This window comes from Ambystoma mexicanum, chromosome 14, assembly GCF_040938575.1.
Source record: "Ambystoma mexicanum isolate Mex_15411 chromosome 14, UKY_AmexF1_1, whole genome shotgun sequence".
NCBI lineage: Eukaryota > Metazoa > Chordata > Amphibia > Caudata > Ambystomatidae > Ambystoma > Ambystoma mexicanum.
This window is the reverse complement of record NC_090940.1, coordinates 397,598,914-397,614,789: the sequence shown is the minus strand read 5'-3', so window position 1 is coordinate 397,614,789 and position 15,876 is coordinate 397,598,914. Positions and strand designations below refer to the sequence as shown.

At 43.8% G+C, this 15,876-nt stretch overlaps 1 protein-coding gene across 3 annotated transcripts in view; it reads left to right on the top strand.

Moving 5' to 3' along the window:
* The window catches only part of PAK6 (p21 (RAC1) activated kinase 6), a 939,585-nt gene that overhangs the window by 185,557 nt on the left and 738,152 nt on the right, over window positions 1-15,876 (top strand). For 2 of the 3 annotated variants that reach the window (XM_069637521.1, XM_069637520.1), the window contains exon 2: window positions 7,788-8,054. The exons of the other annotated variant lie outside the window; for it this stretch is intronic. The gene's annotated coding sequence lies outside the window, so the exon portion shown is untranslated. The remainder of the gene's footprint in view (window positions 1-7,787; window positions 8,055-15,876) is intronic. 3 annotated transcript variants of the gene reach the window in all.

Here is a 15,876-nt window from a genome sequence, read left to right as displayed (position 1 = left end):
CCATTAGTCTTTGGTTATGTTTTGTTAATAGTTGTTGTGTCTTTATGGAACTACTTGTTACACTCACGAAGCTCTGGTCCCTTTGGTCTAGAAGCCGGCTCTGTGGCTCCATTCGGAAAAGTACCTTCAAGATGGTGGATCGCAGCACGGACGATTCCGCTATCACCGTTCCAGTCCTCTCACGTTTGCCAGAGGTACGGCGTACCGCTCACGTGACTCTTCATAGGACACAGAGACTTCCAGCTCTTCGCGTCGCTACTGTACTAGAGGATGCTCCGTGAGTTCGCAACCAGGCAATCTCAAATCTTCAGCATAAATCTCTTACCTCTGATCAATACTAACCCCTCTCCTCTTAATATTCCAGATTCTCCTTTCAGCATTCTTTGTTTACACAAATCCCCCGGATTCATCTCGCGTCTCATTCGGAAACGCTGCCTTTGAGTTCTCGAGTCACTACATTCTGGATAATATTAAATACTCCCGTCCCAGTCCCTTTCTGAATCTGTCTTCAGGTATTGTAGGGATTGCCTTTACGGGCTTACTCACCTTTACTTTCTTCTGACAGACTTGTGTTCCAGTCGCCCTCTCCGTTCCTCATATTCTCAGCTTCTCTTCTGGTATTTACAATCCGGCTGGTTAAGAGGTCAGGGGAATTAGTTTCTTTCCTGTTTTTTATCCCCTTCCTATACTTCTACTATTCCTTACTTCGCTTCTCATTTCTTCCCTCTCCAGAAGCAGTCTTCCAATACGCTACACCACGATCGAATAGGCGTCATCAGCCTGCAAACCACGCTCCAATCTTCGGATCCGGCGCTCGACCAGGGTTTTCTTCCCCAGAGGGTTTCCCTGACTGGTGCGTACCTCTTACTCTGGGTTTCCCTACCAGTTGAGAGGTTGACACATTGGTCGGGGAGATTCTTGAGTTCAGCATTTGCTTCCCGTTGAACATATCAGTCTGCTCAGGTAAGACCTCCAGACCTATTTATCGGGGGTTCTTAAAGATCCATTGAACCTAAACTTAGACTCGAGTATTCTGTAACACTACTGTTCCGAAGTAAGTAAAGATTGATTGAAGAATAGAAGAAACATAAAACGAAAGAGTAAACTTACTCTTCAGTAGACTAGAATACAGAAACCGACAAGGAGGATTCCGGAATGTTGGCCAAGGTGACAGCAGCTTGAACATGCAGCTCCTGGTCCCCCCCTGAAGCAATTTCATGATTGATAATGAATTCAAAAAAGAAAATTCAAGAACCAGAAAATCCTAATTCCAAGAAACAGAAACAATTGATGGAGATGGAAGAGGAGAATCCGAGCAGTCAGGACATTTATAAGCTTCTGAAGCAGATATCCCTGGACATGGTAGAAGTGAAAACTACCTTGGCAGAACTGAACTCTAAGGTGCGTCATCTGGATGGTAAAGTGGAAAAGCTGGAAAGAAAATCACATTCAATGACTTCAGAGATGGCAGGAAGTTACAGGGCCTATAACAATTTAAAAAAGGACCTCCATGATGAGAAAGACCGGAGACTGGAAATGGACTTCAAACTGCGAGAAAGAAATGTCAGACTGGTTGGAGTAGAGGAAGACCCTGGAGTTGAGAAACTGATTTCAGCAGTTATTGGGATTTCAAGGATTGCTTTGGTCTAATATCAATTAAGGAGGAGGATATTGACCATGTTTATAGGATTGGTAAGCAGCCTGGTTCTAGACCTAGGCACATCATGGTGGTCTTTGTTTTGGCCAGGAAGAAGGAAGGTTTGCTGCTTGCTGCTCGGTCTAAGGGAACTACCTTCTACAAGGAAAGCCTATTTTTGTGTTCCCGGATTACCCTAAAGAAATCATGGCAGCTCGGAAATGCTTTAAGGGTGTAAAAGACTTGGCAAAGTCCCTGAAAGTGAAGTCTTTCTTGAATAGATATAACTCTATGACCTGGATGTTGCCAGAGGGAAAGAGAATTACTTCTGACCCAAAGGAAGCTTTATCTTGGCTTGAGGCATTACGGGATAATACTAACGCAATTGATGATTGATTTGACATTTTATATTTAATAATGGGCTTCCTCCCCCTCCTCGTATTTTTTGATTTTTGTGTGGGTTTTTTTTATTTTTTAATTTTTATTTTTTTTTAATTTTTATTTTTAACATTTGATTGCATTGGTGAAAATGGCGCTGAGTGCTTACTTCAGTTACAAGTTTGAAGTTCACCTGCAATTCGGTGCTGGAATGCGGCTCTTGAGTTCGTTCCCGTGGGCAACACATCTCTGAGGAGGGGACCTTCATTGTTGACACGTGACGTACGGCGCTGCATTACGCTCCGCATCACGTGTCTATAATTCGGCGTTGAGGACGAGTCCGGAATATGGCTGTGATTCCTCGTCACGCGTCTGCGATACGGCCTGCGATGAGGGATGAAGACGCGTCCGGATTCTGCGGTGCCCCTCCTTTGGTGACAGTTTTGCGATGCTGACCACGCCGCTTGTAATGATGAGGTACGTGTTGGAGCCTATGGAGTTGTCATCATCAATTATATTCTGCCCGGGGAGAGAGTCTTTTGCTCCGGCCTTGCTGTCGGCTCAAAGTCTTTCAAATATCTGCGAGCGGTATTTCATGTAGATTGAAATGCTAATTGTACCTACTAGATAATACTAAAGGTACAAGTGGGATGCTGCTCAAGGAACTAGGCGCGATGCATGAAATGGCACGTGATGGCGTCCTCTATAAAGTCCCTCTTTGGATCAGTGGTGCATGTCATGCGCACTTCCGAAAAGCGTACCATCTGACACCTGGGGCAAATGGGGTGTGCAGCCACGAAAGCAGATGTATTGACATGGATTATGGCTATTTCCCGGACATATGTATGATGAGTCCATGTTATAATAACATTGGAGACATTATTGATGCACTGCTGCAGAGGTTTGTTCTCCATTTTGCATTGGCTTCATGGCGGACCCCAGAGTCATCGTAGAGCTGTTACTTCTAATGCCCCTTCACCTGCTGTTTGGTCCGGGTGAAGGAATGGGCATGTTTCTGACCCATGGGGATATGTGGTGCCTTTCATTCTGGCATTGCGAAAGGTGACAATGTGGGATGGAGGCCATTCAATGTACTTTGGTCCATGATGCAGCAGGGAATGGCCAGGGGCGGAGATTTTAAACCGTGATTGTCTGCTATGTACTTTGCTGCACTGCTTCTTGTTTTACTTTTTTTTTTGCTGTGTTTTTGTTTCCCCCCTTTTTTTGGGGGGGAGGGGGAGGTGGTATCTTTCTGCTTACAAGTTTTCCTGAGTGATGTTTGGAATAATAGTGGAGTGGTCCGCATGTTGTTTTAGATATATTTGCTGTTGCACCCTTTTCGGAGATGCTTTTGAAAGGTTTCATGTTATGCTGATATGTTCCTTGAGATTTACATGAGCTCTTTTTAATTTTGGGGTTTTCTGGTTGGTGATGTTTATATGAGATTGGGAGGGGTACCGGGGGTGGCTTGGGGTTTGTTCTTGTTGACGTTGGATTCATACTTCTGCAGGTGGGGGTGGGGGAGGGTATTTGATTTTTATCAGTACAGAATTTTTGTTTTGGTTTTTTATTGTTTTATTTTTTTCCTTGCAATGCCGTCTGGGAGTGGTGACCAGTTGTCTGTTTCCTCATGGAATATAAATGGTCTAAACAATCCACTCAAAAGACAAACGATTTTTAATTGTTTGAAGGATATGCACTGTGATGTTTATTTTCTTCAAGAGACCCATATATTGCTGGATGAAGTTAATATGTTACGCAAAGGATGGATTGGGGAATTTTATGTCTCGTGCTATTCATCCAGAAGTAGAGGGGTCGCTGTTCTGATTCGGAAAAATTCCCCGATTAAGGTCTTAAACTCTTGCTCTGATAAGGAGGGTAGAGTCGTTGCGCTCTTGGTGGAGGTTCAGGGAGTTCAGACTATTCTTTGCAATGTTTACGCTCCCACAGTGGATGATGGTTCATTCTTTGGAAAAGTTGCTCAAATGCTGCAGGATTTCGCTTGCCGGAATGTTATTCTGGGGGGAGATTTTAATTTGGTTATTGATACTGTCAAAGATCGGAGTGGATCCAGTGCTGTTTGCAGGAGGGATCCGACATTTTGATTGTTTTAGCTCACTTATTTCTGAATTTGCCTTAGAAGACTGTTGGAGATTGCTTCATGCTGATTTGAGAGAATACACGTTTTATTCTAGCTCTCATGGTTCACATTCTCGTATAGATATGTTTCTCACAGCTGGATCGGCAACCTCGAATCTGGCAAGCTGTGAGATTGGCTGTATTGCTGTCACTGACCATGCACCTGTGTTTATGAATATGGGTTTGCAGTTTGATACTTCCAGATCTTTTTGTTGGAAAATGAACACCTCAATTCTTCAGGATGAGTAGATAGTAGATAAAATCAGGTCTGAGGCTGATCAATTTGTTGTGGAAAATAGGACAGAAGGAATTGGTGTTGGGATAGTCTGGGGGGCATTTAAATGTACGATGCAGGGATTGATCCTGGGTTTGTCCAGTAGCAAGAGGAAATGTATAGAGAGGAAATGTTTGGATTTGGAACAAAATATTAAGCAGCTTTCAAAGGATTTGATAAATGACTCGGTTAATCTGGAGAAAAGGAGAAAACTTAGGGAACTGCAGAGGGAGCTGAATGAGACTTTGAAAACAAGGTCTGAGAAGGATTTGTTTAGATTGAAATGTTCTTATTTTGATTATGGTGAAAAGTGCGATCGCTGGCTTGCCTATAGATTAAGACAACAGCAATCAGAAAGATCTATCACTTCAATCAAAAGAGAGAATGGTCAGGTGACTTGTGACCCGAAATTGATTAATGAGACTTTTAAGGAGTATTATATGAAACTCTATCAAAGTGAGTTGGGTGTCAATGGATTGAATGATTCCTTTTTTAATGTATTGGAGATACCTAGAGTGAATGATTTGGAGAATGCAATGCTGGGTGAAGCTTTGACTGTGGATGAGTTGAAAACTGCGATTGGGAAGTTGAACTCGGGCAAGTCTCCGGGTCCGGATGGTCTGCCTGCTGAATTTTATAAAATCTTACCTGATTCGGTGATAGAGCTTATGCGGGATATGTTCATAGAATCCAGGGTGGGAGGTTTGCTTCCTGCTTCTACTAGTCATGCCATTATATCGGTTTTTCTAAAAAAGGGTAAGGATGGTTGTTTGACTTCGAATTACCGTCCGATCAGTTTGATTAAGACTGATAATAAGATCCTTGCAAAACTATTGGCCCTTCGTTTGCAGAATCTTCTTGTGAAGTTAGTGCACTCTAATCAGTCGGGCTTTGTTCACGGCCGTAGAACTTATTGTTGTTGATGACACATGCACAGGATATGGATGATGATGTTGCGGTGCTTTCCTTGGACGCGGAGAAAGCGTTTGATCGTGTTGATTGGAACTATCTTTTTTCAGTATTGCGTGCAATGAATTTGGGAGAGGAGTTTATTTCATGGATCGTCTTGCTTTATGCTTGTCCGACTGCCGCTGTCAGAACTAATGGGCAATTGTCAGATTCTTTTGTGCTGCGGAGGGGTACGAGACAGGGATGTCCTTTATCCCCCCTGATATTTGTTTTGGCCATGGAACCATTGGCGATTGCCTTGAGGAGTGACGTGGGGATACAGGGTCTGAGTTGTCATGGTGCCGACCAAAAGTTGTGGTTTTATGCGGATGACCTACTTTTGTTGTTACGGAATTTAACAGTGTCCCTTCCGGCCTTGCTGAATGTTTTGGATAGATTTCATGCGGTGGCTGGATTTAAGGTTAACTGGTCTAAATCTGAGGTGTTGCCAATTTCAGGATATTGTGACAAAAACTTGATTACTGGGATTGGGTTTCAATGGTGTGAAAGGAAGCTGAAATACCTGGGTATATGGCTAACCCCACTGGTGGATGAGATGGTTGTGGTAAACATGAATGAGGTATGTACTGATTTGAAAATGAGCATCTTGAGGTGGTCTTTACTTCATTTGTCCCTATGGGGCAAGGTGAACGCTATCAAAATGAATGCCGCTCCGAAGATTAATTATGTTCTAGGTATGCTTCCGATGAAAATTGGTCAACATTACTGGAAAAAAATTGATGGTTTGTTGCAGTCATTCCTGTGGGATAATAAGCCACCTACGCTTAAATTGTGGAAACTTCAGTTGCCAGTAGAAAAAGGTGGTCTGGGAGTACCGAACTTCAGGGAATATCATTTAGCCTTTTCAAGTCATTTTATTGTGCCTTTTTTGATGGATGTGCCTGATAAATGGGTAATTGCAGAGGCAAGTATGTTGGGTCCGCTCCCTCCAAGGGCAATTCTCACGGCGACAAACAAGTCATGTAATAAATCGCCTTTGACAGTTTTTCTGAGAGAGACGTGGAGACAGGTTCATGAATTGTTGGGCTCGGTTGCTTCAAGGACTATTCACTCATCCATTTGGTTGAACCCATTGATTGCTATCGGGGGCAGGTCTTTATTCTGGACGGATTGGTTTCTAGGTGGGGTGCTCTGGATTGATGATGTTCTGGTGGATGGAGGGTGGATTGGGGAACGTGAGTTACGAGCAAAGTTTCAGATTGATAATTTCAGAACTGAAGACTTCAGGAAATTGAAAAGGTGTATCGGTGATGTGGCGGAGCTAGGAAGTTCAATGGTGAATCTCTATCTTATGGAGAGGGAGCTGGGTGGTTGTTCCATTGCTAGCAGGATATATAATTGTATTGTGTCTGCTTATAAGGAAAATTCTGATTTAAGAGATGAATGGGGAAGGAAGTTGGGGTGTGAGATTTCGCCTGAGATGTGGCTGGTTATGTGCGCGAATGTTAAACTCTGTGCAATTGATATGGTGGAACGGTCAAGACAAATAAAGATTCTCAATAGAGTGTTTTGAAGCCCGGAGCGAATGTTTAAGAGGGGGCTGATGGACTCGGATGAATTCTGGTGTTGTGGGAATGGACAGAGAAGTCTGGAACATCTGTTGTGGGAATGTGTGCGTGTGCAGGGATTTTGGCATAATGTTTCTGGTGCCTGTCTACGTGTTTTGAATTTGGATGTTGAATTGGATTTTATGACAATGATTTTGGGAGGTGGAGAATTGCTGGAGGATCTCTCTGTGTCACGGAAAAAGTTTTTACTCCGTGGAGCTTGTCTGGGCAAAAAGTTGGTCCTCAGGGGCTGGAAGTCACAGAATACGCCTTCTCTTGATGATTGGGTTGAGGGGATGTCTGCCCTTGCATCCATGGAAAGGGTGGTTTACAAGAGGCAAGGGAAGTTGAGGTTGTACGGAAAGGTGTGGGATGACTTTCTGAGTATTTACTGATTTATTGCAAGTTGTGTATATATAATATTCTGTTATTCTGTGTATTTTTGCTGAGTATTTATTGTTCTGATTGTTTGATTATCTATGTGTAAACTTTATAAATAAACAAATAAAAAAAAATAAGAATAATTGAAGGAGTACCCTTCTTTGTGAAGTTTCGCAGGGAGATGCTTTATTGAAGAAAAAAAAAAAAAAAAACAAGGATTTTGGCTGCAGCCATGAAGTACAGAAAAGTTGGTTCTATGTGTTCTTGATAATATTACCTCTCCAAAAGTCCTACTGCCTGAAAATAATGCTTTGGTATGTTTGCCATTGTTCAACAATTACCATTGCCTGTTTTTACTGGCTTGAAAAAACGTGAACAAATAGTCTTACTGTGAAAAAGTTATTTTTTAAACCAATTCATGGTGTTTTTGCAACATGTGTTCTCTCTACTTTCTCCTTTTTAGGGTGGGCAGAGTGGCCCTGGTGTGTTATCTGCTGCTCTGTGATGCAAACCAAGTACATCATGGTTGAATCTCTTTTACTACTCAAGCGTTCACTGGATCACACAGGACGGTCCGGTTATGCATGGCGGCACTGTATGCTGAAATGTCAGTAATAAAAAATGACCTTTAGGATATTCTTCCTGGACTCAGGGGCAGCTTCATTAATGACCAACACAGACCCCTAAAAGAAGAGAAGAATTTCAGCAGCTTACGTCGTATCTCTGAGAAGTAAGTGCACATTTTTTTTTGTCTTGTCCGATTTCATGTTTATCTCCTATCTATATATATATATATATATATATACTACAAAAAAAACTTTGTTGAGGGGACGTTATGGTTAAGTTGCCCTACGAAAAACCTGTGCACCTCACTTAAAAAAAAATGTTTGCCCTTCCCATTATGGTTCAAATTAAAAACGAAAAGCCCCTGAAATTCGCCAGTTATGACAGACTGAGCCCCCTTACTTGCCATCACCACTGTGCACTGCTAACACTAACACCCGTAACATGAAAGATTTCATCTCAAATGTCAACGATGACATCACTGACGACATCACATGTTTAGCCCCTTTGTTTTTGTTTTCCTCCCACATTGATGTACAAGACGACGTCAACCGCTGTGATCTACACCACCAAAAAGGTTACTTCTTATGGCGACAGAAGCATAAGAACACAGAGGGCCGACACGATCATCCCAGTGAATTATGACGCTCAGACAACCGGTGATAAACAATTGCATTTGACAGTTAAAAAATCTGTCACTCGGCAGCTCTAATCCGTGAAAATGACACTAGGGAAGGAAGTATCTGACGGGGAAAGTTTGAAAAAAAACATGTGTGAATACGCAACTTTTGGATGAACCAAAGTTGTAATACATAACATTTCCAGTAAAAATTGAATTGAATAGGAGGAAATGTAGTGGGACCCTGTGGACGGCGACAATGTGCAATGTGCATAATGGGGTAAAAAAATCGAACGCCACTAAAAGCTGGAATGTCGTTATTAATAATACATTTTTTGTTTTGGAAGTAGCTGCGCGGTGGAAGGTGAAATAAAAAGTGTATCAACACGCAACCTTTGTACAAAACAAAATTGTAACACATACTTTTTAAATTAAATATTATTATAATGTGGGGAAATGTAGTGGCACCCTACAAACGGCGACAATGCGCATTGTCCATAATGGGGGAAAAAATGGCAACGGCACAGAAAACTTGTAAGTCATTAGGAACAATTTCTTTTTTTTTTTTTACAAAGTGATAAAATAACGTCAATTCAGTATATAGGCGGCAGAAATAGACTTACATGATGTGGATGGCCTCCATTGCGTTCGCTGTAGTCAGACAGTACTGTGTGGGGAAGAGTGGCTCTTCGGGAACTAATTTTGCATGGTCAGTGCAAACGTTTTTGAAGCATAACCTTATCAAACGATATGTTTTCAAACTGTTACTCCCTACATTCTTTCTACTCTTTCCCCGTACGTCAAGGTTAAAATACAAGGGACCCTTATGGGTGTCGACAAATTTGCGGCCGTACAGAGCTCGTATTGAAAACAGAAAACTCACTTCGAAGGCAAAAACATTCTCATTTTGCAATAACATATCAGCGGCTATTCATGAGAACCGCTACTCCTGAACACGTGCAGAAGGGCTGTGTACGAAATAGTGCAGGTGGCTGGTTCAGATTTCAAACAGTAGGACCCCAGCCTGACCGCAGTAATGTTGTTTATGTATTGTAAAATGGACGTAGTAAGTTCATTTCGTACAATGAGTAGCAAGTTGCACCCTACCGTATGACAGGCTAACAAGAATACTTCAATGTTTGCTTTTATGCTACCATGTCTCATTAACGCTCACCTTTCGAAACAGAGTTCCATAAGTGTAACAAGTGCATTGGTGTCTTCTTGGTTTAGGTATTTTAGCGGTGAAGTTCGCGTTCAACAGAAAACAAAGTAAATATGGCAGACGTATCGAAAGATTACAACGCACTTCACGCTGTGCCACAACCAATTGGGGAAAGTGCAACATGGTCGCGGGCAGCACGCCACGGAATAGCCAATTGCAATCTTGTCCATGGAGCGAACAGGGAAGTGTGACCGCGGTGCGGACATAGATATCACTCATTTTTAGAGACATACTTTTTGATCGTTTTTTAGGTAACTACTGGATGGATTGTCACAAAATTTACAAAAGCACGCTTTCGCGCCCAAGCCCCCGCCCCTGCTGCAAATTTGGTGCAAATCCGTCCAGCCGTTTGGCCTGTAGCCGTGCGCAAAGTTTTCCCCCATTCACTCTATGGGAAAAAGACGTTTTGGGACCCCCCCCTATAACTTTTCCCCCCCTGGACCAAACATCACCAAATTTTGCAAAACAATTCGGAGTGGCAAATATACTTTTTGGCAAAGTTTGGTGAGGATTCGTCCAGGGGGAGCAGAGTTATAAGCCACCCAAAAAGTGCTCTTCCTATGGAAACAGCAACTTAACCATAACTACACGGCCACTACGGTGGCCGTGTAATAAAACGTTTAGCTATGCTTCCGTATTCAGCTGTGGCAATTTATCAGTGTTAGGTTGCCCTCTGCTGTCCAAATGGCAAAGTGCACTCACTTGAACAACAGCTATAATTTCAACAAACAGAGCATGCAAACATTCAAAATAATTTCAAGTTACTTCTTTCCACCCCCACTTCTCTTTGCACAGGGCACAGCAGTTCAAGTGTCAATGAACAGTTAATTACCGGCTCAGCGTTTCAGTCTCTAAAGAGCGAAACGCTCTAGGACGAATGTCTCCTCGTGAGCTAAAACTGAAAGTAGGTTCTGTAATTATGCTACTATACACTTTTATGCCACCACGGGGACTCTACAATCGAACAAGGTTGACAATTATGCATCTACAAAGATACATCATAGAGGCCCGTGGGATCGATGAAACTTAGATACTGTTCTTATACCGCGCATACCTCTCATTCCATCCGATACAAATATGCCTTTCAAATTCAAAAGACGACAGTTACCTATACGTTTAGACTTTTCATTGAACATTAATAAGTCACAGGGACCTACGCCCCTTCCTGGATGCGATGAGTGCTAATTCCGGTATTTAAAAAGGGGGACAGAAGTAACCCTATGAATTATCAACCAATATTGGCTTTTAAGATATGCTAGAATGGCGCATGTTACACCAGGAATGGCTAGTGGTATTTATCAATGGTAATTTTAGCTATGGTTACAGAATGTAACGGTGGTGGGTTGAATTTTTCTAGTAAAGTCACTCCTACAAACACAGTCAGTGTGAGATATATGACCACTAGGAAGTCATCACTTACACTCTACCCCCCCGCACTTCAAAAAATGTTATTCTAAACTTGTGCAGGGCTGCATTTTCAGTCAAAGGGGCTTGTTTATGATGATACTTTATTACATATATGCTGTGGAAGAATTTTAGTGCTACCCAAATGATGCACTTTTATTCATGGGACCCATGATACATCACCCCCAAAATGGCTGACGGATCAGAGTACTCATAATGTGTGCTGATTATTGTAAAAGATTGTCTTTTCAAGAAGAGTCGTGTATGTGTGTGCCAATGCTTTCAAACCATGTAAGTTTGATGGAGGAACATTATTTTGAGGGATTTTACGGTTGCATCACATACTTTAAAGAGAAATTTGAGTGCAATGACCGGAGTGTGAATATAAGATTAGTGCCTGTCAACCTGCATATAGGGGGCCCGATTTACAAAAGCATAAATCAGACCCATTCTATACAAATGGTATGATCTTTCGGTATGCCATCGACACATGCCACATTTCCAAGGGCACTACCTACGTTCATGTATATATCGTAATTCTAGTATTTCTTTATGCCATGCTCTCACTCCGCCCCCCTTCATTCTGCACCTGCTAGCCAACTCTGTCAGTGACGACCATAACTGCCTTGCTCAACCCGCAGACCACCCACCCTCCTCTTGGCCCACACCTGAGACTCCCTCAGACACTCTACCTCTTCATCCCCCCACCACACCAGACTATCGCCCAAAACATCACAAAATCTCTTTCCACAAAGACCCCTTCCACCTGTAAACACCACACACTCCCACGAAAGCTCCACCCTGGGATGACCTCCACCAACACATCCATCCAACCCCATTAGCCCTCCCACACTAGCATCCAAAAGAACCAACTCTATCCTCCAATCTTCCCAACCCATCTGTATTCTCATAAATGCCAGCTCCGTCGCCAAAAACCGACACAGCATACTTCACTCATGACCTTTGAAAACCCAGACCACCGGTTCATCACAGAAACCTCGTTCTCTGATGACACCCGACCCATCGCACATGATGCTTTCCCCCCTGAATACACACTCATCACTCAGTAAAGGGTCAGCAGAGCTAGCAGAATTTCCATCCTATACAAACCTCACCTAACCATCTCACACTGCGAGGCACAGGCATTCAATGCAGACTGTGAATCACTCCTAGTTAAATTCTCCATCCACCCCTCACTCACACACCGCTTCCTGCTCGTCTACAGGCCATCCGGCTATGACAGGCACTTCGCTACCGCATTAAGCGACTCCCTAGCTGCCATACTGGTTGCCCACCCCTCCCTCACCCTACTAGGAGACCTCAACATATGGTTTGATGCCCCTGACAACCCCATGACATGACCACTCTTAGATAACCTGGAGTCCCTCAACTTGACCCAGCAGGCAACAGGTGCCACCCACACAGCAGGACATACTCTTGACGTTCTCTTTAGCTCCTCTGACCTCATCTCTACACTAATCCCAACCTCTTATATGGACAGACCACGTAGCCATCTTCTCACCAACCCTTCCTCCACGAATAACAAACACCGGACCTCCATCCCACATCCCACATCCAGCTGTGGAAAAAAGTCGTAATATACCCCGACTTGGCTGACTCCCTACTCTCCACCCTCCCCTCCCAACCAACCAAAGGAGGACCACCGGCCATCTACCTCTACAACACATGGCTCTCCAATGCACTACTACCACTCACCCCCTCAAGACCTACGTTCTCAATACAAGGTCCCTTACCCAGGTGGTTCAATCCCCTCCTCAAATCTCCTCAAATATCTCAAAACACAAAACCACGCCCTAGAACGTAGATGGTGGACTGACACAACCCCCAAAATAAATCAGTTTACGCCCATCAACATCATATCTACAAAGCTGAACTCCATAAGGCCAAAAAATCATTTTACAAGAATATAATCGCCAACTCCCGTAACAATAGCTAGGAACTTCACAAGATCATCACAGATTTCATGTCCCCCCTGCACCTCTCCCCCTTCACACGTCTCCCAATCCCTCTGTTACACCCTCTCCGACCATTTCCATAACACAGCGCTAGAAAGAACACACACCATGAACACAAAACTGGTAGCAGTTCAACCCCATCCACGCGCATCCTCAAATGAACCGACTAACCAGTCCACTCTGCCTCCTGTCTTCTCCCCTTTCTCTCCCATCTCCAGACCTGAATTCCTCAAACTACTGACTAACAGCCCTCCATCCGGATCCCTGAGTGATCCATGCCCCCCCCACCTCCTTCAAAGAAATATTCACATCAATCTGTGCAGGCAGCATCGCTAGATCAATCCTCAACGCCTCCCTCACTTCAGGCATTTTTCCTGTAGCCTTCAAAACATCCCACATCAAAACCCCTCCTTAAAAAAGCATCTCTTGACTCCCTCCAAGCAGCAAACTACAGAATTATTTCTAACACTTGTTTACTAGCCAAACTCACTGACCGCACTGCCTACTTCAAAACCAAGTACTTTCAGAGAAACCAACCTCCTCCTCGACCCCGCTCAGTTTGGTTTCTGACCCCTTCACACAACTGAATCGTCCCTAGTCTCCATATGGGATGCACTCGTACTACTTGACCTCTCAGCAGCATTTGACACCATTAACCACTGCATCCTCACTGAAAGGCCCCACTCCCATTGCATCAGGGACAGAGCACTGAAGTGGATCTCCTCATTCCTTGCAGACACCAAATCACCTTCCTCCATCCTTTCACCTCAGCTGCTCAACCAGTCAGTAACGGAGTCCCCCAAGGAGTCTGCCTATCCACTCTCTTCTTTGACCGACACTTCCCCCCACTTCCCCACTCCCCTGCACTTCTTGTTACTGCACTTGCACGATCCAAATGACACAAGGCCTAGTAGGACTGTTTTCCCTGTTGCCCCCTCACCCACTTTGTCTTGTTGCACATTGAAACACCTTTTGCTGTATAGTCGCATTATAAATAAATAATAAGAGACCTCTACATGAGCCCTCTTCCCACACTTATCTGTGCATATACCCTCACATGCTACAACTACGCTGACACTCAAATCCTTTTCAGAATCCCTAAGTCAATATCCACCCCAACCAAACCTCACATCCTGCCTCACAGACATTGATCAATGGATGACTGCCAACCATCTCCCGCTGAAGCCCATCAAAACAGAGATCATGAGCTGCAGAAAGACCTCTCTCTTCCCGCAACCTACTCCCGGCCTACATCACTAGGCCCCCCGGCTCATTCACCAAGTCATAAACCTGGGCTGCACAATGGACACTGACCTGACTCTATCACAACACATTAACACTGTGTCAAAATCCTGCTACCTATACCTCTGCATACTCAGACATATTTTCCTTTACCTCTCCTACCCCCACAGAGTGACAGCAATCATGTCCATTGTCCTCTCCCGACTAGACTATGCTAACTCTCTTTATCTGGGCACACCTGCCTACCAACTCAAAAAGCTCCAAAGAACCCAGAACACTGTAGTAAGGCTCCACCTCACCCTCAACCGAAGAAAACACACCATACCTGCCCTCCATACCCTCCACTGGCTCCCAATCGGATAGTGGGTCACTTTCAAAGTCATGTGCATCACTCACTGAGCCCTACACAAGACAGGCCCAAAATGCCTGCAACAGAAAATCGCCCACTATCACCCTACTAGAAACCTGCAGTTAGGGACTGCTCTCTTTCGGGTGAGTCCCACTTTCAAACCAAACAGAATTGGAGGCACCACTTTCTACGACCAAGCACCCACTATCTGGAACTCTTTGCCGCTTAACATCAGACGCATAGAGGACCACATTACTTTCCGGAGAACAATCAAGACATGGCTATTCTCCGAGCACCATGACTAACCCTTCCCTCACCCCCTGACCAAAGAACGGTAAGCCAATGTGTTGTACTTGGATGAGGTGTGGGGGTAGCCTAGTATTGCACTCCGATGCACTGCAAGGTCAGTCATTGTGGTGCATCTGGGTGAACTTTGGGGGCGGCCGGTGGATAGCATAAAGATGAATTTCAGGGGTGGTCCAGGTGTTGCATTTAACAGAACTTTGAGGGTAGCCAATGTCTTGCTGTATTTACTATCTGAGAAATTTGCGAATCTACAATGTATTGCATTTAGATGAATTTCCAGGGTGGCCAATGTATTGCACTTTGACAAATCTGAGGGGAACAAATGTATAGCATTAAGAAAAATGAATATGGTGGACACTGCATCTTCATCTATGAATCTAGAAAAAATATAAAGGTAAGCAATACTGTATTACACCATGGGAATCACTTCGACCCTTAGAACGCAGCTATCCCCACGATAAAATTCGATCTGGTCGCATACACATAATATCCCTCCTGCTTCACATGCCTGCATAACACCACTGCCATTAGAATGCAGCAATGCCCACGATACAATTCAGTATAGCTGTACACATAATGTCCATCCTGCTTCACGTACTCTGCACAGCACCTCTACCAGTATAATATTAGAATGCCGCTATCGCCACGATAACATTTGGCCACACTGTACACATAATGCCTCTCCTGAATCACACATTCATTCTATGTCTCCCCTTGCTTCACATACTTGCACAGCATCCCTGTGATTAGAATTCAGCTATCCCCAACCATAAAATACAGTCAAGGCGTACACATAATGTCTCTCCTGCTACACATACCATGCACAATACCTCTGCCATTAGAATGCAGCTATCCCTCACGATAAAATGT